This window comes from Macaca fascicularis, chromosome 14, assembly GCF_037993035.2.
Source record: "Macaca fascicularis isolate 582-1 chromosome 14, T2T-MFA8v1.1".
Taxonomy (NCBI): Eukaryota; Metazoa; Chordata; class Mammalia; order Primates; family Cercopithecidae; genus Macaca; species Macaca fascicularis.
In genome coordinates this window covers 97610890-97627227 of record NC_088388.1, presented here as the reverse complement: position 1 = coordinate 97627227, position 16338 = coordinate 97610890, and the positions used below count along the sequence as shown (strand labels likewise).

The 16338-nt window shown below is 35.6% G+C and overlaps 1 pseudogene; it reads left to right on the top strand.

The window, feature by feature from the left end:
- Positions 1 to 12382: 12382 nt before the first annotated feature.
- On the top strand, positions 12383 to 14157 carry LOC102125265 (uncharacterized; annotated as a pseudogene).
- The last annotated feature ends 2181 nt before the right edge of the window (positions 14158 to 16338 follow it).

Below are 16338 nucleotides of genomic sequence, written 5' to 3'. Positions count from 1 at the left end.
CTGTTCTGAAAACAGGCTCAAGTGATGGATTGTATATTAACTATTCAGATACTTCTAATTATCTCTAAGATTCTTCCTCTATCAACTATGAGAACACTGGTACCAGGATTATGGTCTCCAGGTACAATTATATATATTCTACATATATAATCTATATATTTTTTATATAATATATATATATAACTTATTTCTAAATTCATAGTGAAAAAAAAATAACAGATTCCAAGTTAAAATGTTAAGTTTCTACCAGTTCACTTTGAGTGGTGTATGAACTGACAAGCTCTACACATGCCATAGAATTGCCAATAGGAAAATTAAGGAACAAAACAAAACAAAAGCTTTTAAAAAATAAAGTAAAATAGAGGTAACAATGACAGAGACAATAGAAGAAATAATATGATAACTAAAATCACCAAATAAGAAAATATATTAAGACATAACATAATTTAAAAAAGAAGAAAGCCAGTTGTGGTGGTGCATGTCTGTAGTACCAGCTACTTGAAAGGCTGAGGAGGGAGAATGCTGTTAGCCTAAGAGTTGGAGGTTGCAGTGCACTTGATCGTATTTATGATTAGCCACCACACTCCAGCCTGGGAAACATAGTCAGGCCCTGTCTCCAGACTAAAAATGAATAAATAAAAATAAATTTCAAAAACGATCAACAATCACCCATCAAAATAACACATGACACAAAGAAATCTACAAATAGAAAAGTGAAAAAACAGCAATGAAAGCCTATCAACAAACAAAAATCAACAAACTTTCCAAGAAGAGCAAATGCTGAAGGCAATGGCTTTCAAGTAGAATTATACACCAGCTTTATGTCAATCAAAGGTAAGTATGAAATATAAAATTAGAACAGTATGTTCTCAGGAAAAAAAAAAAAAAACTACCTCCCTTTTTGTCTTACTCAAGGAGCTAGTTAAAGATGTAACTTGTAAACCCAACAGGTAAAACAAGCTAAAGATGTAACTTGTAAATCCGTCAGGTAAAACAATTACAGGAGATCTAGAAAACATGGCGTCCAAAAAAGGGAAAAGATGTTGGTAGAAGGAATTTCAGGAAAACAGCAATGCAGCAATCACAAAACAAAACTAGTTGAAATTGGAGCAGCAGAAGAGAGATCTACAGGTGGTATGTCTTAAAAAATATAAATCAATAAAAAAGGAAAAAAGAGAAACAGAAATATTGTAAGAAAAAAGAGAAACAGAAATGTTGATTTCACTGCTTGAAAATGCTGAAAATGAAGTTGTGCTATACATAAAACTAACCAAAAATGTAATCATTACTCAGAAAAAAGGAAATATATCATACAAGCTACAGATAATATTTTCTAATCTTAATGATCTTCAGGATATAAATGCTTAGTATTCATTTAGAAAATATGTGATGAATTTATATTTCAGTTATAAAGCAGAAAAAGTTCATGTGGGATGACATGTTGTTGTTTATTATAATCTTCCTGATTAAAAAATGATATCTATAATATATAAACTTGGAAAATCAATAATAACATACAAATATCATTTAGAAATACATATTAATAATTGTTTTCAGAAGAAAAAAGTAAAAACAAGAATTAAACATACGAGGATTGTGGTTTTAGTTGATTTTTTAAAATTTTAAATATTTTAGTGCTATTTGTTTTTCTTAAATGTGAATATGTATTAATTGTAAAGACAATTTTAAATACAAAATCTCTTTAAGTAGATTTAATTTGTGACACTACAGGTAAGAATCAGAAATTATCACATAATTCAGTGATTAATAATGGAAAATATGTGTAAGGGAAAACTTGTACAAATACATTAACACAAACATAAATGTACACATAGGTACACCATTTCTTTTCTAAATTTCTTTTTTTTTTTTTTTTTGAGATGGAGTCTCGCTCCTGCAGTGTAGGCTTGAGTGCAGTGGCACAATCTCAGCTCACTGTAACTTCCACCTCCCAGGTTCAAGCAATTCTCCTTCTTCAGCCTCCCAAATAGCCGGGATTACAGGTGTGTGCCACCACACCTGGCTAATTTTTTTATTTTTAGTAGAGATGGGGTTACTCCATGTTGGCCAGGCTGGTCTCGGACTCCTGACCTCAGGTGATCCACCTGCCTCAGCCTCCCAAAGTGCTAGGATTACAGGCGTAAGCCACTGCGCCTGGCCAAGGTACACCATTTCTTTATAAATATAAAATTTATATTTTTTAATATAAATTTAAGGAAAGTAAGGAAACATAAACTGGTAACCTACAGGACAAAAATGTACTACCAAATATGCTTTGTTTTCTCAAAACCTTTTAAATAAATTTGAATTATTTGACATATTCACTTCACTCATTCTGTTAACTACACTCTCCCAATCACTGGTATTCAGTCCTTAGAGACATTTGAATATACAATGCTATGACTTCTACAGGTGTATTTTTTAAATAATTGTGCTTTATCTTCACATTTACTAACTTATTTTCTGTATGATATTTTAGAAGTTATTGAAATGGCTTAAAATCAATATGCATCATAGTAAAATATTTAACTTAAAACTATAGAGAACTCTCAGTATTGGGGGCATCTGGGGTTAACTTAATTAACACTGTGAAGTTTAAAGAAGAGACTTTAGGATGCTACTGTTACTTTCTTTGAGCTTTTAAAAAAATAGGAAAAGAAGAATTCAAATTCTGAAAGCTGAAAATTTTTGCAATATTAATGCAATTAATTTTGCAATTAATACAATATTGTTGATTCTCTAGCATAGGCAATTTCAGTTAAGAGAAAATTTAAAAATAACTAAAAATGTGTATTATCAGTAATCTATTTTACTATATTTATCTCTACCAAGTATTTTATTACTAAAAATACCACCACCATTTTATATAGCTGTATTTATATAGTTGTATATATAATAAATACATGCCTATTTCCTCAAGTTTATAAAACATTATGTTATAAGCCTCCCTGATAAGTAAAGTCTAATTGATTTAACCATGGTCTGCTTGATAATTTTATACGTGAAAAAAATGCTTATTTGCAGGATTTTACAGCCCCAGGTAAAAGCCCCTCATATAAATATTTTCACCTAATGACCTCGTCGTTCATTGTTTTAAGATGTTTTTGTAACTTTTAGAGGAGCTTTCTAAAGGCACTGCCTGATAATTCAATTCAAGTAAATGTATATTACTATATATCAGGAACAAACAATTTGAGAGCAACCATGAACAGTGTCTTTCATTTTGCTGTAGACATAAGTTTGCAATATACTTGCTTATTCATTAATACAACCAGATCATTTCAGATTTACTGTGCTTCTACTCTATATGTGGCACCTTGGGAATTCTGGATTTACATTAAATATGATGCCATCACTTTTTCTTATGATTTCACTGTCAAATAGGAAGTGAGATACAAAACTATAATTGTGCCATATAGAATATGTATGTTACAACCAAATATTGAGTATGAACCAAGTGCTCTGTAATTATTATACAGCATAGAAGAAAGAGTAAAAAATATGCTTTATGTTGTTAAAAAGGATTCATAGGAAAGGAGTTATTTTGATTCTTATGTGCCAGGTAAGTATCATCAGGTTACAATATAATGCATTTTATATGTAATATGGTGCTAGGCCATGGCCTGATCGTCCTCTGAGAAGATTTCCCATTGCTTCTAAACCCTTATGTTATGATTTATTAGACACTTGGGTACTGTGAACATTTCAATATCCAGGACCTCATTTATTTTTCCAGTGATATGAAGAAAAAATGATTTTTAAAAAAATGTAACACAGTAACAACATGATCTCTTGGTTGGTAAGAGAGAAAGTATCCTGTGAAGAGATACGCGTGCTCTCCTGATTTCTGTCCCACACGATTATTAACATTGATCAGCAGCACAGTTATGAGGGGAATGTAGGCCTTTGGGGAAGCCTGTATGCTCTATGATCTATTTTTTTCCTTTGCTCTAAAGTGTTGAAATATTTCTTTTGCCCAAGATAAACACACACCTGCTCACTTTAATGAAAAGAGGTTTATTTTACTTCTGCTGAATTAATAACTTTCAAGTCTACTAGGAATCCCAAAATTGACAAAATAATCCAGGCTATATGAATTAGCTACATGGTTTAAGGAATAAAAATTAGAATCCAGGAAAGTAGAATGGTAAGAATAAGCCATACATACCCCACCCCCCCAACCCCCACCTTTTACTAGGATGTGTGGCATGGCAGATGTATTTTCCAAGATGATCTCAACAAGATCTCCCATGTCAAATGCTCTGTATAAAACATGGTGTTAAAGTGGAATCTATATTTCCTGTGTTTCCTACTCGTGATTTTGAGTGGGTCTGTGATTAAGTAAGACTTGGTGCTGTCTGATTTCTGAGGTTGAGTGAGGTCACCTATAGGTTAGAAACTGGAAGACAGCCAGAATCGACCTCCGAATGTACTAGCACACAAGCCATCAGTCATGTGATGCCTAAGATAGTAGCCACTAGGCACATATGACTATTTAAATTTAAGTTTAATTGAAAATAAAGTAATGTGGTGCTAGTCACATGTTCAATAGCCATATGTAGCTAGGACTACTAAATTGAGCCATGCAGATAGAGAATATTTCTGTCATCATAGAAAATTTTACTGGAAAGCACTGCTTCAGATGGTTCTAGTCCCAGCCATGGAGTCCCTTCATGCCTTCAATACTCCCAGCTGAGTCCCCAGATATCATGGGATGAGAAAAGTTACCTCTAATGTGCCCTTTCCAACTCTTAATCTATAAAATTTATGAGTATAATAAATGGATGTTTTAGAGGCATTAATTCTGGGGTGGTTTTATGCAGTATTAGGTAACTCAAACAGATTTTGGAAATTGGAAGTGTGATGTTGCCATGACAACCACCTAAAACACGAGACACTGAGTTTGACATCAAGTTACACGTGGAAACTGAAAGGGCATTTGGGAGACTTTTAATAAAAACTTATAGTTTTCTAAAGAACTATAGAACCTAAAGAACCTCAAGCAGGTCATGATTAAGTGGTCAAAGAAAGCAGGGGAATACTGTTGCAAACTAGAGTAAAAGGGACACTTGTAGTGGCAGAAAGTTTAGTAATAGTGTCACTTCCAGTAATGTAGAAAGTAGGAACAACAATTAATGAAGCTGATGATCTAGAGGAGATTTCCAGTTAGAATATTAAAAGTGCCATCTTGCTTCTTCGACTCTTCTAGTTGCCTATGATAAAATACTGTAGGATAGATATAAGCTAAAAACAGAATAGTTAAGTATAAAGGAGCCAAAGCTTGTTGGGTTTGAAAATAAAACTCATTGTTATTCCCAGCCTCTATAGTCAGCAGGAAATTCTCAAAATAAGAAAAGATCTCAGAGTAGAGGTCAAGCCCATGCACTTTTAGGAAAACATGATCTAAAGATGAAGCCAAGGGCATGACTGTGAAACTCTTTGTTAAGGCTTCAGAAAGATCGAAGGCTGTGCCTCATAGACCTTACACATAAAAGGTCCTCTTAAAAGCTTAGGAGCATGCCTCACAGATATTCTCCTTAAACAATAGGGCTTCTTAGAATCTTAAGGGTTTTCAGCTACAGCTTCACAGCGAGTGTGGTGTTGAGGAAGTCCTGTCTTGCAGAGATCTATGGTTGTTATCCTTTTTCCTAATGCAGTGAAGATTTATAAAGGAACCACAAGCTTTCTTTTTAAAGAAAACTGTACTGATAGAAGCATGATCAGCTTGGATTAAAAGAGACAGAGACAGTACAAAGTGAAAAGAGACCTGTGGATGCCAAATTTCTTATGAGTAGATTGAAAAGGCAACTTCTTCGTAGTTGTATTAAATAATAGGATGATTCAAAAGGTAGAACCAATAATGTAAAAAGCAGAAGTAAGAAAGAATCATTCACAGGTCCTGAGTCAAGAAATTGGAAATACGTATGTGTATGACTCACTTCAGAACTTCAGTGGGTCAGAGAATGCTTGATGCCTCTGGTTTCTGTCCTTTTGAATGTCAGTGCATAATGGGTATGTAGGGAGCAGATAACTTGTCTCTTTAATCCTGGGGTCATAGTGTCAAGAGGAAGTGTTTTTGAGCAGTTATACCAGAGAACACACAGAAGGAGTCTTATTTATACCCTGGCTTGATAAAAATGACAAAGTTCTGAAACTCAACCCTGAGACAAGTACTTTAACAGAATGAGACTTGTGGGGGACTATGGTAGTCTTCCCTTATCCATGAGAGATACATTCCAAGCCCCTAGTGGATACTTGAAACCACAGATGTTACCAAACACTGTGCATATTATGTTTATTTCTAGATATGCATACCTATAATAAAATGTAATGTATAAATTGGGTAGAGTATGAGATTAACAGTAACTAATGATAAAAAAGAATAATTATAATAATAAATTGTAATCAAAGTGATGTGAATGTGGTTTTTCTCTCCCTCTGTCTGTCTCTCTCTCTGTCTCTCTCTCTCTCTCTCTCAAAATATCTTATAATACTATACTCACCTGTATTCTAACCACAGTGGACCACGGATAAATGATACCTTAGAAAGTGAAACCATGGCTGAATGAGGACTGGTGCATTGTCATTGGATTAGTGTATTTAGTATGTAAGAGGAATATAAATAATATGTTACTAGAATAAGTACTTGACCAGTTAGGACACATGGACTCAATATTTTCTGTCATTCCTCTTTCCTCTCCCCTGGAAGCTGGGCTTTACAATTATCGGGCCAGTGAGAAACAGAGTGATACACTGCCATTTTCTGGATCTAGGCTTTAAGAAACTGGCAATTTCCATTTATTGTATCTTCAGATGTTTGTCCTTTGAGTCTAGCCACCCTGCTGTTAGGAGAGACTGTGTATATATGTTCTCGCTGATGGCCCCAGGTGATAATCAATCTTGACGTCCAGAACCTGAGCAAGGCTTGAGATCAACTCACACCTCCAGTCTCCAAACTACCTCTTATGACACTATTTTGAGCAGGAGGTATGATGCATTCACTGAACTCTACCTGAACTGTATATTTCTTAGCAATTTATGATTATTGTTGTTTACAGCAGTAAGTTTGGGAGAGTTGTTGTACAGCAATAAATAACTGAAATCTACCGTATAGAGCCCTAAGGAGCTCAGTGATGCCAACATTATGTGTTAAATGCTCCAAATTCTTTCGGTGGGACAAAGCAGTATGTGAGGTGAGTCAAATGTGATTTCCATTAAATAAAAAAGGGAAGTAAAAGATAATGATATAAAATATCCTAAAGTTTGTGCTTACCTATGAGAGAAATTAGAGGAGGAAAGCCATCTACTGAAGAGAAGATGCATTTTTTTTTTTTTTTCCAACAAGGAACAGAAAAGACAGAATTGATCTGGCAGAGGATTTCAGTATTCCAGAAATATTTTGTTCCATTTAGTTGTAAAGGAAAATAACCCACCTTTAACAGAAATTAGAAGGAAGAAAGACAATTGCTCTTACAGAGATTAAAAAAATTGTCTACTACATTGTCAGAGAGGTAAGACTAGGTTCATCTTCAGAAGTGAAAACTATATCCAACCCTTCTCCTACAGGGAGTATTTGTAGGACCTTCCATGGCCAGGCAGCTAGTTAGACTGATAATAATTTAATAGTCTACTTGCAAAAGTAGTGAGCCAACTCTAGTAGTTGCTCTATTGGAATTCAACAGAACTCCTTGATATATTGATAATCACAATGTGACAAAACAGAATAGAGGACATAGACTTGCTGAGTACAAAACTCTTAAGACAGTAATGGTGTCCAGGAACCTGTTTTTTTTTTTTTTTTTAATCCAATTGACATTTCCCCCAATCTCCTTATACTTTAAGGCATCAACACATTATACATAAAGCATTTAGGATGATTTCCCAACACATCTCATGATCAAATGTATCTTGAGATGGGTTGAGGTTGACTGAGAACACTCATGAGATAACTCAGTTAACACCAGCATGCCCACCCTCCATATCAGTTGTTTTATTTTTAACTAATACAATAATCATCTAGGAGTTACTAACCAAATGTCTTGTACTTTTGTGCCTCATATCAGGCTTCTCTTGAAATCTTCAGAAACGATAAGAGAATTGAGTGTTGATGTAATTAATAATAGAAAAAGAGGGAGGCTGAGGCAGGAGAATTGTTTGAACCTGGGGGGACAGAGGCTGCAGTGGGCCAAGGTCGCGCCACTGCACTCCAGTCTGGGTGACAGAGTGAGACTCTGTCTCAGAAAAAAAAAAAAAAGAAAGAGAGAAAGAAAAAAGAATATGCTCTGAAAGTGCAGTCTGGAGTCTGGAGTCTGGAGTAGGTAGAGAGTTTAATCTCACACTTCCATGACAGCAACATGGTGAAGAAAAGTATTATTCAAAATAAAAGCAAAAATATTTTATCTTTTAGAGAAAATAAGAAAATTACAAGAGAATGTAAGAAAGTGTCACATTTCCGCTTATACTGTAATTCATGGAGGTCTCACAAAAATATTTGCACTTCAATTACTTATATCTGATTCTCTCTGCATTATAACTGTGGATCCTAATCTTTTTTCTGACTCAACATATTTAAATTGTCACTCTTGAGTTACTTTAATTCCTTGCCTCTCCTTTTGCCACTTGACCACCTGTTCTTGGAAGGGACCTCAGTCTGAAAGAAAATGGGATGCAAGATCTAGAGGAAATGACTAGTCTCAAAAAGGAGAGAGCCAAGGTCTTCCTTTTAACTATATGAAAGGAAAGAAGGAACAGTGTGAAAGCAACATCCACCCTGTGAATTCCAGGGAGGAAAGACATATAAGAATAAATGAGTAAATATATAGAATGCCAGATGATTACTATGAAGGAAAACAAAGCAGGGTAAGAGGAATGAAGAGTGATGGGGCTGAGTATGTACAGTGGTCATTGTTACTGTATGTAAGCAGTCAGGAAAAGTCTCTCTGAGAACGTGACCTAACAGAGAGATCTGAAGAGATTTACAAATGTAGCTACATGAAACAAGTGCATTTTAAGTAGAGGGTCAAAGGCAGGAGCAGGCTCATGTTTTGTCAAATCAACATCACTCAACATCTGGCACTTAGTGATAGGTGCATAATGAATAAGTTTTGAAGAGATGAGTAATTAGAATCCTTCTAAGATTAACAAAATACCTACTCATAGAAATGTCTTATATTTCCAGTTTAAAAATGTATCTAAATTACTTCTGTAGTTTATATGTCCTATAATTTTTCAGCAAATTTTTACTCTCAGTTTTCGATCGCATTTTAACTTCAAGTTCTATCTTTTGAGTTTTACCTACATCCTTAACTCCAAGAAAACGTCCAAATAGGGCCAAAGCATATTGCTATAGTCAAGCATTATATATTTACTATCTAAATGTTTAAAGTTAGGTTTATAGTAGTTAATTACATTGATGTGTCCCTTTGAAAGCTATCTTTGCCCAGGAAACATTGTTCCATAGTTAATTGAGTCATTTTAAGGAAGCCCTTATGGTGCATTTCATACAAAGTCAGAGGATATGTGTGAATTTAGTTAAACCTATCCAGAGTGACAGCAAATGTCACATAATGTCACTTCTACCACAACAAATTCTGTGTCATTTGGATGGAAGTGCCCTAATGAGGGGAATAAAGCAACTCTTGCAGTCTTAGGAAAGTGGAGTTGCTATATATTTATATTTACTTCTCTATCCTCATTTAGTTCATACTGCTAATCATGGTTAGTTTTAAATGCAGCCCTATTTAATATATCATACAAAAACCTGAATAATATGACCCCTAGTTTTACATTATTTTCTTATCTTTTCCTTTACTCAGTCACATCCATTCTTCATCTTCATTGTGCTGATTGTAGTTCCCAGATTTATGAGGCCATTGCATGCCTCTGTGCTTATGGGTTTTTTTGCATACACTCTGCTGTAAAGAGCCCCTCTCTATTATAATTAATTTTGTAAGACTGCATTGAACGTTAATTTCAAAGCTCTATTGCCCAATATAAAGTTGACTACTTCTTGTTTTGTACCTTTATAGCACCAAATACTCACTTCTAGTATTGACCCTATGTAATAATATTTTGTTGCAGATTATTATTTCTTCAGTTCACCCTTTTTATCTGTCTCTCCCTGCTGGACCAGGACCCTGTGAGAGGTAGGCCTTCATCTTATTTATCTTCAAACCCCTAGCACTAACGGAGTATCTGAAGAATGGTAGATATTTATGAATATTTTTGGTGAATATTTTGATCAATGAAGTCAGACATTTAACAATAGCTATCAATATTGAGGAGCTTTAAATAAATTCTAATTTTCACAAAACTCACCAAGGTATATAATACAACCTCTGCTTTACAATGAGAAAATAAATCTTACTGATTTGTTGAATTAATCAATATCAGAATTAGTAACCTCTTTTCCATTAAAATTGGTCCTTTAGAAACACACCTGTGACTGGACACGGTGACTCATGCATGTAATCCCAGAACTTTGGGAGGCCGAGTTGAGCAGATCACCTAGGGTCAGGAGTTCAAGACCAGCCTAACCAACATGGTGAAACCCCATCTCTACTAAAAAAAATACAAAAATTAGCGGGGCATGGCAGCACATGCCTGTAATCCCAGCTACTCGGGAGGCTGAGGCAGGAGAATCGCTTGAACCCAGGAGGCGGAAGTTGCAGTGAGCTGAGATCCCACCATTGTACTATAATCTGAGCAACAAGAGCAAAAACTCCATCTCAAAAAAAAAAAAAAAAGAAAGAAAGAAACACACCCGCAAACAACCCCAATATTTCAACAGCTATACCTGTGGATAACTCCTCTCTCACATTTCCTCCAACTCTTTATTTCACTCTTCAATTTCTTCTCTTTCTGTGCTAACACCCCTTTGTTTTAATCTCCTCTCCCTGATTATTTCAAAGTGTCAGATTTCAACAATGTATTACTAATGCTTCAGTCTTGGCATCACTTTCTGGTTCAATATTCCAACAGCTGTCTCCTATTTCTAATCGTCTGCTCTCTTGCACAGGGCTGAGTCTTGCAGGCAGTCTGGACATCATGTTACAACAGCATACTGATAATACCCTTCTTATTTGGTAATGTTCAAGAAAATCATACTTACTTTTCTATGGCAATCAATCTTTCATGACTTTTATCAGTTATTTTTTTCATTTCCTGTACTTCTGTTAAAATCCTACCCCTTAGCAAAAAAAAAAAAAAAAAAGTAATATGTGTTTATATGTTATTACCTAGTACATTTGTAATATTATAGTAAAGATGATTTATTTCATTGCATCTTCTTCTAGATACTATCTGTTATCCTATATTTTAATGTCTCTTTTGATTATTTTGTGATGTATTACTCTATATCAAGTTCAATTTTTCTTGATTCCAAAGTCATTTTAGAATATTATATTGCCATTGCTTTTTGTCACACTAAGTCAAATTAAGGAATCTTCAATATATGGATCTTTACTTGAAAGAATCTCATAGCAAAGTTTCCAAAATGTGTTCTCAGTGATATAAAACTCTATTTCTAAAGCAATATTTATGTGCCTATGTTTTATATCACAAATTTTATAGGATATTGATAACAACTCAAGTGCAATACTCTAACAAGAACTATCTTGTTTTTAAGCCAAACAACATATATTTTTAAGCATACCAATATATAAAACTGCAGATATGTTTCAGTTGCATATAAGTCACTCACAGTATAGGTGGCTGTGGGTCATCCAGATACAAATTAAATTATGTGCTTTAAAACTATTGGAATAAAGGGCACCGCCATCTTTTTTCCCCCAGCCGGCTGAATAGAATGCCACTGCGCTGTGTTGGCCTTGGCTGGGCATCTGACTTTTAAAGCTTACGTGGTTAGCCCAGAGCTGTTGAGTGTCCCTCGCAACGAAGAGAGAAAGGCATTGAGGTGGTCAAGAGTGATTTCCACAGCCATTATGGCCGCTTCTGTCAGAAACACTGTGGTGGAGGCAGCCGTGTGACCCGCAGAGCAGCGACCGCAGTCGATCCCCGGCGAGCTCCGTGGCCCTTGCCTGACTCCATCACTCCATCGTTGTCACCGCTCAGCGTCCCTTAGGCCGTGCAGGAGCGCGTCTGAATAGGAAGCGGTTTCCTACGTGGATGCGGCGTTTTGTGGCTGCCAGTAGTGTTTGGAGAGGTTCCAGCACAGCCCTCAATTCCCGGCTCCCAGAAGCAAGAGAACTCAAGTGAAGCAATGAAGGAAGAAGGAGGAGGTTGCTGGCCTTGGATATCATCATTTCTGGGGACAACTTTACCTGGACACTAATATTTCTGACTAGGAAAACTTCATGGCAAATGCAGAAGAGACAAAGATGTATTGTCCATGTTATCCACTATTTTCTGAGCACAGAAGAAAATGATCAAGACCCAGGAATAACTGACCCTGGAGGATGTGGCTGTGGAATTCAGCTGGGAGGAGTGGCAGCTCCTGGAACACTGCTCAGAAGGACCTGTACCAGGATGTGATGGTGGAGAACTATAACCACTTGGTATCACTGGGGTATCAAACTAGCAAACAAGATGCACTCTCCAGGTTGGCACATGGACAAGAACCATGGATAACAGATGCTAAAATCCAGAATAAAAATTGTCCAGGAATCAGGAAAGTTGACAGTCATCTGCAAGAGCGCTCTTCAAACCAATGATTTCTGAAGAGCATGCAGCAATGCAGTGGACAGAATGCATTTAGAAATATTGTACATCTCAGCAAGACACATTTTCCTCTAGCGCAAAATCATAATACATTTGACATGTACAGAAAAAAAATGAAATCAAGTTTAAGTTTAATCAACCAGAAGAGAAAACATGGAATAAATAACCTTGTTGAGTTTATTGGAGGTGAGAAAACCCTTCTACATGGTAAGTATGAACGTACGAATACCAAAACTAGATTTTCTGAAAATGCAAAATGGATCCATTCTAAATTCCAAGTCTTTAAGCATCAGAGGACTCAGAAAATTGAGAAACCCCATGCATTCATTGAATGTGAGCAAACCTTCCTCTGAAGTCTCAGCTCATTTACCACGAGAACATTCATATAGAAGAGAATCCTGGAAGTGGTCAATGTGAGAAATTGTCCAGAAGTGTCCTGTTCACTAAGCTTCTGAAAACTAATACAAGAGACAAAATCTGTATACACAATGAATATAGAAAAGGCTCTGCTGTGAAGTGTATTCTCATTGCACATCAATAAACTTACACAGAAGAGAAATCCTATATGTGCAGTGAGTGTGGAAAGGGCTTTACAATGAAGTGCTATCTAATTGCTCATTGGCAAACTTGTAGTGGAAAGAAACCTTATGTGTGCAATGAATGTGGAAAAGGTTTCACTGTGAAGATCAATCTCATTGTATATGGGCGAATTCATACAGAGAAGGAACCCTATATATGCAGTGAATGTAGAAAAGGCTTCACCATGAAGCACTACCTTGTTGTACATCAGCAAACCCATACTGGAGAGATACCCCATATATGCAGTGAATGTGGAAAAGGCTTTACTGTGAAGAGCAACCTCATTGTACATCAGCATACAGGAGAAAAATCTTGTATATGCAGCGAATGTGGAAAAGGCTTCACTGTCAAATGCACTCTCATTATACATCAGTGAACTCACACAGGAGAGAAATCTTACATATGCAGTTAATGTGGTAAAGATTTCACCACAGAGTACACTCTTATTATATATCACTGAACTCATACAGGAGAAAACCTGATGAATGCAATGAATGTGGTAAAGCCTTCATCCAGAAAATATGGCTCATACAACATGAGAGATGTCATACAGGAAAGACTCGCTTTGTATGGACTGAGTGTGGAAAGTCCTATTCACACAAATATAGTCTCATTATCCACTGATAATTCACACAGGAGAGAAACCTTATGAGTGCAACAAATATGGAAAAGGCTTCACCACAAAGTACTCAATGTACATCAAACAACGCATATAGGAGAGAGACCCTATGGATGCACTGACTGTGAGAAAGCCTCCTTCTACTCATCAAACCTTGTCAAACATAAGAAGATGCACACAAGAGAAATGGGTAGAATCAGTCAAGTTGAAAATTCCTGTAATGGAGAGTCACAGCTCCTTCCTTACAAGTGAACTTATGCAGAATGAAAACCCTACTCGTGCAGTGACTATGGAAATGCCTTTTGTGGCAACTCAGACATCATTAAACATCAGTGTGTTTCTAGCAAATCAGAACACAAACATGGTGCTGCCTGTTGTCAGATGTGTGCCCTCAGGAGGTAAAATAATTTGCCCTAGAGATAAAACTTGATGAATACAGTAAATAAGGTAGTGCCTTTAATGGTCTTTTACCTCACATTTTCTGTCATTGAAAACATGTTGGATCAACTATAATGTATTCATGTGGAAAAAAAAAAAAAAAACTATTGAAGTCTAAGAAGTAAGTCAATTGCAGACTCAAGTGTCAGTTGTTCATAATGAATCCAAATAACAGAGGAAGGGCCCAGTTAGCATCCTTATGAAACTAGCAGTCCAGTAAATTGTCAGGCAGGGCAGAGCAGTCAGGTAAAAGGGCAACTGTGTTCTTAGCATTTAGGAGAAGTCTCAGAAAAGACATTTTGTGACAGATACACACTTTGAAATGTGTGCTTGCTTTTCCATTTAGCTGTACTATACATAGTTGGCTTTTTTGTTGTTGTTGCTGTTGTTGTTAAAGGCAGCACTTTTCTAGTCTCTGACTAGTTTGTCATAGACAGAATTATCTGACAAGGACATCTACTCTGAATGGTCTGAAAAACATAGATAAGGACTTTGAGGCCCTAATTATTCTGAGCTAGTCCTCTATCCTCTGGAGCCTTGCTAACAGATATTGTAAACCATTAAGTGGTAAATGAGAGTGTGTGTGTGACCATGTGTTGTGTGTATCATGTGTGTTTTCCTTTGTCCTTATTTTCTACAGGGGTCTTGATTATAAGAATTTAGAGGTTTTCGCTTTAATCAAACAACATTTTATAGATATCCTTGACAATTTTTTTCAGAAAAACAAATTTTTACCAACTTTTAATACACATATGGTTTATGTAGAGCATGCATTATGAAGAAAATCAGAACTTTTCTGACACTGTACCGAAAAGTTAATGATTCACTCAGTACTTTCCAATTAGTTATTTTAAATTGTGGAGACAGAATTTATGAGTATAAAATGAATTTTCAGATTTTTGAATAAAATATTTCTTGAAAAATTATTACAGTGAGTAAACATTTATCATTGTAAACATAATTTTAGGTATTAAAGAAAAATATAAAAGCATAACTCTGCCAGTTTGTAAAGAAAGAAATAGTTCCCAGTTCATCAGTTTATTTCTTATTACTGTTCTCTGTGAAGTGATATATCAATGGAATCACTTTACAGAAGCAAACTACTCAAAAACAACTACATGCTGAGGTTTCATATATTTGCAAATAAAAAGTAATTTATGAATCAACTCATTTTTATGGAAAGTCTATTTTTTGCCAAGTATTTTCCACGGGCATACACAAGATTGACATGGTCACTGCTCTCATGAAAACCCAGATAATTAAATGAGATGTAAAGAGTACTATTATGGAATTTTTCATAATGCCCCCAAACAGGTACTGAACTTATCCTATAGCGTTACAGTAAGATTCTCAGGAAAACAGTTTTGTTATATTTTATTTTTATTATGTTTGGTTATTACTGCTTTATTAGGTTTGGTTATTATTTTGTCCCAACCCCATCCCAGTATATAATAAATAAAAGTAATAGCAGCAAAAGAATAAATGATATAGAAGTGAAAGACAATATGAATGTTCTAGATAGAGACCAGTGTAGAAAAAAATAGAACAAAAATGGATATTCAAAACACTGTAGGTAGTAATACATGATGGCAACTTATCATGAGAAGCAAAGTGTGAGGTAGTGATTACCTCATAGTAGGTACTCACTGAAGATGTGCTGCTGTCCTTCAAGTCCTGGTGATGTAGGCTGAGGAGTTAAAGACATGAGGTTTGAGACAAAAATAAGTCAGACTCTCAAAGATATTCCAAACAATATGTCTTAGTCAAAATAGATAGACTGTACTGAAGTAACATATAAAACCCCAATTCTTAAAAAATTAACACACTAAAAATATATCTCTCACATACACCTGTCCCCTACATACCTCAGAGTGCCCTTCCTTCTTATACCTTGCCATCTGGAATACAGGGCTTCAAGGTAGCCACAGAAGAGAAAGGAAGCTGGATGGTTGTGAGGTGTTTAAGTAGCCAAGCCTTGAAGTGGCTTGCCTTAGTTTCATGGCTTCTGTCCACCTTCTAGTCGT